Genomic DNA, 11840 nt, shown 5'->3' with positions numbered 1-11840 from the left:
CATCAAATGAAGACCTCATTGCACTACACTGTGCAAAAATGCAGCTACTGGCCAGAATCTCTTGCATTATAAGTATCAAATCATTTTTCATACACACAGGCTTGAATGTTTAGCAACAGTGCATATGGTGAAGTAAGAGGCATAATATCAAGGAGCACAATGGAAATAATAGATTCCTCTTGGGAAGAGATAGTATGCAGTGTTTCTAGTAAGACTGACTGCAAAAGACAGCTCAAAAATTGTTGACATAGGCTAAATGCAGGTTCTTGCAGTGCTGGACAGGCAGCACTCCTCCCTTTATCTCCTCCTCTTCCTCCAGATAAACACTGTTAGACTGGGCAACACACACCCAGCAGGATAGCTTTCCTTCTCGCTGGCAGGTAGAGTTGCAGCCTGCTCTTGGGCATGGCAAAATAAAGGCGATCCAGTTAGCTGCAGAGTTTCATGTCCTGCATGTAGTGGAGGCCCAGGAAGGTGCCCAGGGACGGGTGGTGCTCTGACCGATTTCTCATGACAGTTTGGCTCCCAGGAGTTCCTCCCTTGCTGCAGAAGCTGATGGGAGTGGAGGGTGCTCACCTTTACGCAGAATCCATCCATAACGGCACGCGTTCTTATATTCTCAATGTTCATCCATTTAAGGACACCTACCTGAATGTCCTTTCCTGTTCTCCCCATGTTTTTTTTGAGCCACCTCCCTCACCTTGTGCCTTCAAGCGCTTTCTTAGAATTAATGCCTCACACTCTATTTTTAACAATAGGAGCTGAACACTGAAATGTCAGAGCTAAGTGAAGCCTACGTGAAGAGAAGGGGAAGGAAAAGCAATTTTCCACCCATCCCCCCCATCTGTGATCTGTACATCTCTGTTAATATGTAAAACACAGAGCAGCCTGTACAGCCTACATTACATGTAGCAGTTAAAATAGGGATGGTTTTTCCATGTGTTACCTATAGCACTGAAAACACTGCTATTACTAAAACACCTAAGCAGTAATGCAGATTACCAGTTGTGCTGGTTTTGGCTGGGATAGAGTTAATTTTCTGCATTGTAGCTGGTATGGGGCTATGTTTCGGATTTGTGCTGGAAACAGTGTTGATAACACAGGGATGTTTTAGTTACTGCTGAGCAGTGCTAGCACAGAGTCAAGGCCTTTTCTGCTTCTCACCCCACCCCACCAGCGAGCAGGCTGGGGATGCAAAGAAGCTGGGAGGGGACATGGCTGGGACAGCTGACCCCAACTGACCAAAGGGATACCCCAGACCATGTGACATCATGCTCAGCACATAAAATTGGGGGAAGAAGAAGGAAGGGGGGGTTGTTTGGAGTGATGGCGTTTGTCTTCCCAAGTAACCGTTACGCGTGATGGAGCCCTGCTTCCCTGGAGATGGCTGAATACCTGCCTGCCGATGGGAAGCAGTGAATGGATTCCTTGTTTTGCTTTGCTTGTGTGCGTGGCTTTTGCTTTACCTCTTAAACTGTCTTTATCTCAACCCACGAGTTTTCTCACCTTCACCCTTCCTATTCTCTCTCCCATCCCACCATGGGGGAGTGAGCGAGCGGCTGGGTGGGGCTTAGTTGCTGGCTGGGGTTAAACCATGACACTAGTCCTCAGTGGTTCTAATAAGTGAAAGAGAAACAAGAGAAGTCCCTGAGAAAAACCTTTCAGGGATCCTCCTACCTTTCCCTGAATTCATTTGGGCATTTAGACGGCAAGGGTATATCCTTTATCTGTTTCATGGGAGCCTAGAGAGCTGTTTAGAAAGGATGAAAACAGCTAGCAAACAAAATGAAACAAATCATGTTAGTACTCCGAAGAAAATAAAAAGTAAGAAGGAAAGTGATGGTCAGGGAAAGTATTCAAGCCCTTGCATGACAGACAGGCAGGGGATAGAGATTATTTTTACAGAAAAAATGGAAATAGAAGTTAGAGATTGCAACCAGCGCTTTACTGGTTTTTTTTCCCCAAAACATTTTGCATTCTCTGTGCTTGCAAAGAAGCAATTGATTTTTCCAACATATTAAGCTGGAAATTGTTAGGGTGATTGCAACCGTAATGCAAATACCTTCTGCTCTGATGAGATTCCCCTCTCTGTAATTACAGTCCACATCAATGAGGCACGTTTCATAAACCGTTTCAGAAGTTTTGTTCTGAAGTCATAAATCACCTTTCTTTGTGTATATATGACGCAGCTCAAGCTCACACAAACCAGCAGCAAGCTCCTCACACCTTTCATCTATGGCCACTTGTCCTTCAGGCCAGCAAGTCCTACTGCAGCAGCATCTCTTAGGTGACAAGTCACGTGGCTCCACATCTCTCTCAGCAAGCACTGCCCATCAGCGCTGGGGCATGGGGAGCTTTTGGTCCTTTCCCCGAGTGGGTTTGGCTTGTATGGGGCAAACCTCTACACGCCTCTAGGACCTCCTCGGACTGCCTTTGTCTGGATGATTATGCCAAGCGTGCCTGATTTCGATCACTGCAGTTTGTTAAAATTGGGATTTGGGGAGGGGAAAAAATACACAAAAAACTTATAAAATGCCTTTCCCGAGCTGTGCTGGAGGTATTTATTTACATACGCTACGCACATATTCACAGCAACACTGCATCTTTCATTCACAGCATCTCCAAATTACCTAGTGCCTCGCATACATACTGACTTTGGTCAGGCCATGGATATTTAACCAGATAAGTGAAGAAGATTGACTTCAAGACAAGCATATATTTAAAGGCTAATTACCAGGTGTGCCTCACATTTGCAACATCTCTGCAATAAAAACTCTGAAAATTGGCTAGTGCTCATGTTTTTAACAAAACACCATCCAGTATTAAGTCAAAAGTCTTAATAAATCTAAAATATATTACAGTACATTTATCAGCCAACTAGGTAAATTCCTCAAGCGTGGAATCAGGCTTGCTTTACAATAACCCATTTTCATTAACCTGTATTGATGGGTAATAATTATATTTGTACATGTCAGTTCCTTTGAAGCCCCATGTCATTTTTCTGTCATTTTGCCTACAACTGATGTCAGGCTAACAAGCCTATAATTAGTGGCTCGTCACACCCTCTGAATTCTGGCACGGACTCAGTATTTTCCCAGTCTTCTGGAATTTATTTCTGATTCCAAGGTGTTTTCTGAACATCTTTAATTGCTGATGTTGAAAGTTGTGTATGACTCTGCTAGGATGCAAGCACAAATATTTTTTTAAAATATTTCTGCCTGTTCTGCATCACTGATACCAGTTTTGCCTGCTGTTTCTAGTGATGGGCCTAAAACGTTGTCATTGTTCCTAATAATTGAATTCTTTCATATTATCCTTGGCTGTCATTTGCAGATTTTTTTCTGAAATCTTTACTTACCTATTTTCAACACTTAATAATTTCGTACTTATATGGATTGATTTTTTTTTGTTCACTGTGGAAATTATGTCTTTTCAATGGTTGATTTCCTTCTGGCACTGAATCATGACTGATGTTTAGTCCCTCCTTGACAAAGGGGGAAATTTGACATTTTTCCATCTAAATAAACTTCTCTGGAATAAATTCCTATATTTATTTTCATTTTTCTACCTATATTTTACCTCCCATACACTTTTCTCATAATTTACCCCTGCTTCAGGAATTTAATTTTCAGGATAACCAATACGCATACACTATTGGTGGCTAGTGTGCAGTGCTTGCCCATATTGAACATAATCAGATCACGATCATTGGCCCTGAGGCAACCGAAGCTTTCCAGTGTAGCCATTAATTCTTTTTTATGAACAGAGACTGCAACATAAAGCCTGAGCCAACAGCTAAATTAAAGTCACAGAGATTATATTAACTCCAGAAGTTCCTACCTTTTGAATATCTGATTTTGCAATAAAAAAACATGTTCTTCTAAAATAATGCTTAGGGGAGGAGGTAGGAGAGCAGAGAAATTGTTTCTCTATTTTTCCTTTTTTAAAAACCCTGAAAATACTGATTCCCTGCCCCCTGATTTTGCCTCCACCAGGAAGGGTCAGCACCAGGGCTGGAGGTGACTGGCTCTCCAAGAGGCAGAGGTCCGTAGGACATCGCAGACTGTTTGGCAGGAGGTTGTCTTCTCAGTGGCCGTGTTCTATAGAGGACAGGCAAGAGTCAAAACTACCTGCGGAATATACAAAGTCTATGGCCCCTCTCATGGATTTCTCCTGGGCCTTGCAGGGGATCGTGTGTGAGTGGCCACACGTTTCCTCCCCAGCCCTTCTCAGATTTGACCTCTTCTGCTCCCAGCAATCCCAGCCTCATCTCTTCCCGCTCCTGGCTCTTTGTCCGGCCCCAGCCTCCTACATTTTCTCACCCAGCCCAAATCTCCCCTCATTTCCCCATTCTCCCCTTCCTCTATCCTTGTCTAAAATTGCTTACATGTCTCCAAGCTCTAGCTCCTATCTTTCCTATATTTAAACAAAACAACTTCTCCCTCCTCGCTACCACCAGCCAGAAAAAGAGGGATATTGAGAGGCCAGGAAAAACAGGACCCAAGGCCATGGTAGCCCAGAGCTGCAATTACACAGCCCAGCAGGAATGGTGTCCAGCTCAGACAGACTCTCCAAGGTATTTAGCTCACAGCTGCGGCACAGATCTACAAAGCATGCGCTAACTGCATTTTTTTCCCCTAAAAGGTCTATAACTTGGCCATATTTGGGTTCATTTTTCTGGAGATACAAAATATACAAAAGTCATCTACGGTTAAGTTTCATGTCCCTCCTATAAAACACAGGGGCCAGCTAGAGTTCCCAAATGAAAGACAGAAATTAACATCATCAAAACAATACATATTTTCTAGCCCCATTCTTGGAAGTGACTGAACTGTTTTATTTATGCCTTAAATTTCAGCAAAATGAGCAGATGCCCAGCAGGGAAATTTTCATTCCCAATTGTTACCATTTGGCAAAGTTATGAGCAAAAGAGAACAGGAGCTCATCATGGAAAGCATTGGACAAACAACAATAGACAGTGCCACTATTAATACAAATCTTTTTATTTTTAGATTTCCTATAAAATCTTTATTAAATATGCAAAGGATTTGTTTTACTTCTGTTTTCCATTGCATTTACACGGGACTTTTGACTGAACGCTCTGGGGAATCAATGAGAGCTAATAGCACCAATAAAGTGCAAACCAACTGCTGAGATGAATACAAGCTGAGGAGCTTTTGGAGGCAGCTTTATACAGAGAGGACGTTATGAAATGTGACTTACTGATTAAAAAACATTTAAAGAAAAGATAAAATGCACCAGAAAGCTAAGGGAAGTAAAATCTCAATGCCTTTTAGTTGAGTTTATATATCACTCCCCGCTATGGCAACCAAGAGTCTATTTTAATGCATATAAGAAAATGAATAACAATGAAAATACTATAAGGATATGAATAAAAAGAGGAAATGGGGAATAGGAAATAAGAGAAACTTGTAGAAATTATCAACTTGGGACAAAGGTTGTACCTTAAGATTTATATTGAAGTAATTACACAGATGGACAGAAATCCAGCAGCAAGAAGAAAAGAAGGGATGGGAAGTTCTCTTTCTATGTTCCAGTAATCACTAAATAATAAGAGCATTAAGTCGCAGCAGATGTGCACCAATACAGCTCTCTTACGTGCTCAAGTGCATTGGAGCTGGGCTCCTTCAGCCAACTGAGAATTGCACCAGTCATGGCCAAGTGCAGCCCTGGCCCCATTTTCTGCAAGCTGAGCAGAAGTGGCTTTTTTTTCCAATTGCAGGTCCCCTCTTTCCCAAATCCTAAACAACAGCACTAACAAAAAACTCTCACAATGTCACTGGTTCTTCTGTCCATCTCTTTGGAAACACTTTTTACTTCTTTTAAACATTTTCTCCCCTTAGAAGCTCAGTTACTCTTCCAGAAGAGCAAAGGTACTTTCAGCAGATTCTTTCAGTATGAAAATCTGACAGTGAACTATTGAACAAGCTCTCTGTTGTATTTTCATCTGAAAATGGCTGGATAAACTCCTGGAAGAGAAATGCACCAACAGTTAGGAAATATATATTTATAATACTTATTTTAAAAGGTTATTATGCATGTAATATATAAAACCTTCCCTCTCAGGAAGTCTATGAGTTGGAAATAGCCAGAAGATTATTGACAAGAAATATCATTTATGCTTGCCTAGCAGCAAACAGTGAGGATCCTGATTCAGCCTTGTCATTGCGTTTCCAAAGCATCTTGGTCTCCTAAGCAAGGGATCGTAAAGGTTACAGGGACATTTGCCAGTGTACACTGTAGTATTTCCACTATGTTTTACTGGGGATTGAAGTAAAAGTTGCTTCTGCTGTTTGGGTTTGTTGTTGTTGTTGTTGTTTTCTAACACCATATCAAACAGGCCTCTCTGTTTCCTCCCATTGTCTGAAGCATGAATGAATACAGATCTAGACTGGCTGTTCAAAAGTATCCGATTCTGTGCATGTTATTGTGCCTCCCTTGTAAAACTACTGCCTAAATGAAACACAAAGCCAGGGCTAGAGCTGAAGCATCTTTTCAGGCAGCCACAATCTCAAGAAAACTTACCAGGTTACTCTTGTCCTGATTATATGTACTATATTTATCTACCTTAGGAATTTAGCTATTATTTTCCTTTACCCCACACCATAATATTTGAGTTCTTGACAGCAACTCAGTGAGGCTGGGGAGTCTCGTTTTATAGACAGGAATCTGGAAGAGCAAGACCAAGATACTGTAATAGGAGGCCTTAAGCAGGAATTAGGCAATCATTTCTGTATTTTGTTCCATCTGTCCTGAAATGACTTGTCCACAGACACAGAATAAGTGGCAGAACCCAGCTCTGGGATGTCCCACCCTAATGTTGTAGTGACCAGCTTCCCTTAAAGCATATGCAGTTGGTGGTGTCCTGACACTGCATTTCCATGTAGACTGACAGTGTTTGAGAGTGCTTAGCTTCAGGAATGTTTGGGAAGAAACCTCTTGTGAAAGAGTGTTGATTTGTCAAAACCAAAAACTTTTCCTCAGGAAAGAAAAAAAAGAGCATGGCAAGAAGAAAATTTGCAATTCGGAGTGCCTCAGAACAGCTGGACCAAAGTGGCTGAATAACTCAGCTTGGAACAACAGTCAGGACTCTACTGTGCTTAAGTCAGAAGCAAGAGATTGAACGCTATCTCCCACATCACCGGTGAGAAGATTCCCGGTGTTGATGAGCATCTCACATTGATGCAAGTATGTTTGAAAGCAAATTCTCTCCTTCATGGAAGGAGAAAGCTCCTCCCTGCCCAACTCTACTGTGGCCACTCAGTAGGATCCGCAAATCCCACTGAAGGATCAAAGTCATTTCGCTTGGGCTGGCTGCTGCCGTAGCTGGGTGATTGCAGGCACCTAAGCTATTCTTAGCACTTCAGCTCTTCTATTCAAGGTCAATTCAGTGCATCTGCATTGCACTTATGGCTCTGAACGCAGTGTAGGCATATGCTCCAAAAGTGGGTCATAGCAAGATGATGAAAGCTAAATCATACAGCAATTATGCTCAGGATCTAATCTGTTGCACTAAGACTCTCAGTGCCCTTTGACACTTAAAATGAGAATCTTTAAGCACTATTAGGAGGTATTCAAGTATAATAGCAAAGACTGTGCAATACTAGTTCAAAGAGATTTGTGCTTTATACAGTCCCAGAGCAATTATTTTTAGGTAAAACTTTAGGAAACTATTCAATCTGCACCTATTAGCAAAGGGCAAGTGTCTAGTTTGAAAAAAATAATAGTGATTGAGGACAAGCCTGTAGCGATGCTCTGTTTTGCTGAACGTGTCTATACAGATCAGCTCCCTTGCAGAGCCGCTGCTTACCAGGACTGCAAGACTTCGGCTGCTATCTGATGATGCTCTTCCGCTACTTGGCCACCCCAGCGGCACCAGGACATGATAGTCCACAACATCCCTCCCCGCAGTAACAACTCCTTTCTCATTTTCACCTCCGGAGCTCCCGAGGCAGGCGGCGTCCCACCCTTTCCCAGCAGCGCGGAGGTCCGTGAGCTGAATGCCGTCTGCAGAAGAGAGAGGTCGGAGAGCAGGACTTTTAACACGGCAGAACTGCAGGGCGCAATTTATAGCATACAAGCAGGGAGACATCTAGAGATAGCAGTTTAGCTCTGAGTCATTACTGCCAAAACACATGGAAACAATGTTTAACATTTGTATTTCCATAATATTTAATTCCACTGTCTGGGCCTTTTATCAGTAACGTAGATTATGAATACAGATAGAGTCAGAACAATAGAAATGTGAGCCTGGGTACTGATAATCTCCTGTTAATTTTTAACAGAGACAGCAACATAGCATTTAATTCCTCAATGAAAATGACTCAGAACCCATTTGTTTCCAACAAGGCAGTTTAAAAGATCTAATAGAAATAGATGTTCCAACGTGCAGCATCTTGCAAAAGCTGGATTATGCACATGCTTGGTTATAGCTGAATGCATTAGAATCTGAAAATGCTGGCAGAAATTTGGCAATTTAAAAGCAGTCATCTTCTATCATTCTTTGGATGCTTGGATCTATATATTTTTAATAGGTGCTGTTATTGCAAAGTTATGAGGTGGGACTGATTAGGCTCTTCTTTATATGTTACTATTGATAAAAATTTCCTTCGAGTACTAGCTGTTAGGTGCTTTGAGAAAAACACCCAGGTTTTGTTTGCCTCCAATGGAAATATCGGGTAGACACAAGCAAGAAATAGACAGAGAAAATAATGTCGATGCTGTTGCTGGCCAGAATCAACAATATTGCTTCCAGCTCAGAGACCTAGAACATCATTTCCATATTCCTGTATATACAAAAGATAACAGTGGTTCAAGAACCCTCACTGATAAAGAATGTAATTTCTTTATTTTTTTTGTACACCAGCCTGTAGGATGGGGAAAGGCCCTAAAAGGGTTATTTTTATTATTGCTCAGCACATTTTTTCAGGTTCAAGACAGCCATAAACTTGCTTTTGGTGATGATCTCCATATTGCACAAAAAGATTAGCTTGAAACTTAAGCTAAAGGCATCCCAGAAGAAATAGTTTCAGTAGTTCATGGATCTTCAAAACCTTAAGTTAAGCAAACATGCAAGGCACATAAAATACCTCCCTGCTAGGATCAGATGCAAGTAGTAAAGAGCTTTAAGGAAGGAAATTATAAATTTAAAGAGAACTAAAGGGCTTAGTCAGGAAGTAGAAATTTTGGTGAGATTCCACTGCAATACAATGCGTCTGTGGAAAATTTGCCACACACCACATGAATCAAGTAATGCCAGAAAGGAAAAGAGCAACTTCAAGTCGTTCTGCCTCCCTACATCTCGCAGTTGCATGCAGCTTTCTAACTCTTTGTCTTTCCTACACCAACACCCTATGCCAACCTTGCATGTCTTCAATGTGCAGCAGCAGATTGGTGTTTTATTACCTTTTGAGTGTCATAATGCAAGTCAGCTGCAAGGAAAGCAGGACGCTTTGCCCTCCGCGGAGCTGAGCCTGAGCCGCGGTGCACCTCTTCTCCTCTGGGGATGAGGGTGCTCAGGGCAGCTCTCAAGGCAGGAGCTACAGGATTGAAAAGCAAATAAAATGTTCTTGTGAGGAAGGGTTCCAGACCACCTTCAGCTTTACAGCAACTATTGTAGGGTTCTAGCAATACTAAGGGTGGCTGGAGTTTAAATTATGTTTTCCCAAATCATTCCTCCAGGTATTCCTCTTCTACAGCCTCTCAAGGCTCATTTGATAGTTCATGAGGAGGAAGAGCAGCAAAGTTCAACCCTCAGATGGACATACAGCAAAGCTGAAGCCATGCGATGCAATCTGCTCCTGTGTTTAATGCAAAGCACAGCAAGCATCACCAAAGGACAGGGGAATTCCAGTTACTTTCCAGCCTTAAAAGCCTGTAATGGTTGCTTTTAGCTGCAATGCTGAAAAGAGCCATTACAGTGACAGAGTGACTTGAAGAGCAGCTCCTTCCAGTGTCAGTGACAGCTTACTCAGTCCTATTTATTCCGCCTTCCCCCCAGAGTTATCTGTGCAGCCATGCAGCGAGCCGCACGAGAAAACGGACTGAAGTTTACAGTAATCTTTTTTTCCTTTCATTTTTGAGGCAAGGAAGTCAGACTGGGCTTTTGGACTGGAGGAGAAGATAGAAAAAATGGTTTAGGGAAGAACAAAGAGCTAGCAGACTGGGTGAGAAAGCTGCCACCTGCTTAGCACCTCCACACGCGCCGATGCCAGTGGGAGACCAACGTTGCTGGCTGGAATACCTTGTAGCTCCCTAACAGATTCATTTCATCAGCAGAGTCTTGGATTTTTTCTAATGTGAATTTTTGTAACACACTAAAATTTCCAAATGTGTAGTTAAAACTGCCTTAGCTTAGCATTATCTATATAGGATAGAAAGAAAGAGAGGAGCTGTCTGTTTTGATTAACAACTAGTTTAATGTTTCTTGGACCAAAGGCATTCATCTGCAGTAAACATTGCTGCATTTATAATTCATAAGCACAGGGAGTGCCAAGTCCCACTACGAGGACAAAGGTAAGATTGATTAGGTGCCTTAGCTGTAAGTTTCCATATGGTACCATGTTTTGTTTAGGTTGTTTTCTGGTAAGTTGATTCTTTACTCCGAATTTTCTTGGTTTGCTGTGTACACTTGTGCCATAAGGAAGTTATTTCTGTGTTTCATTTTAACCCCTGGTAACCGATTTGTATTCCCGACCAGCACCTCAAACGCATTTAATCCTTAGTTTTCTGTTTGGCTTCAGTTTTCCAAGCAATCTTCAGCTTTTATGCTCAAATAAAAATTACTCTGCTTTGAATAGCATCATCTGGCTGAATTTTGGCTAAGGACTGCCTCTGGGTGACCGCTGCCCTGTAAGCATTTGCCAGCAGACAGGAGGAAGCGTCACCTCCCCTGCAGTAAGGATGCCCAGACAGGCAGTGAAAGGCTTTCTGAGCCTTGCACACCCTTCTTTTTTAAAAAAAAAAAAAAAAAAAAACCAAAACATGCTGAAAGTAACAAAAGAGAACCAGTTGCTTTGTCTTATTGAAACATTTCTGAACTCTGGGAGGTTTACGATTACACGCGGGAGCTACTGCCAGCCGGCGGCTCTAGCTTTTCCCCCGGGGCTCATGCCTGCAGCAGGAGCGACCCTGCGAGAGCTCCCGCAGCGCTCAGTGGGGCTGGGGGGGTGGAGGCAGGGCTATACTTCAACCTCGGGGATGTCCCACCAGAAGGTTTCTTGCCAGGCTCCAGGATGGTTCCAGCTCCAAGCACCGAGACCATTTCCAGCAGCAAGCTGTCCCTCGTAGGCAATGCGTTAGCTGGGAAATCAAAGGTGGTTCCTTGTAATGTGTTGGCACTGCCAAAAAGAGGATACTTCTTGCACTATGTGTTTGGCATACATAATTACAAATTTCTATGTTATAATATTGTATATATATAATTTATATATTGCATAGCAATAAAATCTCAGAACTGAGAGACCTGAGCTGTAGCTTGATCAAAAAAAAGCTTGAACTTTTCTCAAACTGCATGTGAACCTGATTTATTCTTTTTTTTATTAAGTCTTTTTTGAACCAGAACTGAAACCAGGACTAAAAACTCATATCTAGATATTGGTTCAAAGCAGTGGTTCAGTGAAGAATGATGTGGTATGACAGATAATTTTGCCTTTTCCTTGCCCTTTGCCCCACCTCTCTAAAGCCAACCACAAGTTAATTCAACAAGCTGAGATGTACTGATCTGCTTATTAAATCATTATATGCCCATGTCAAAACAACTTCAGTCACAGCTGAAGCTGAATCAAAGGTTCATACCTAAATTTTGCAGGCTGCTATGG

The sequence above is a fragment of the Calonectris borealis genome, chromosome 1 (genome assembly GCF_964195595.1).
Source record: "Calonectris borealis chromosome 1, bCalBor7.hap1.2, whole genome shotgun sequence".
NCBI classification, from domain to species: domain Eukaryota; kingdom Metazoa; phylum Chordata; class Aves; order Procellariiformes; family Procellariidae; genus Calonectris; species Calonectris borealis.
Note: the sequence above shows the minus strand (reverse complement) of the source record.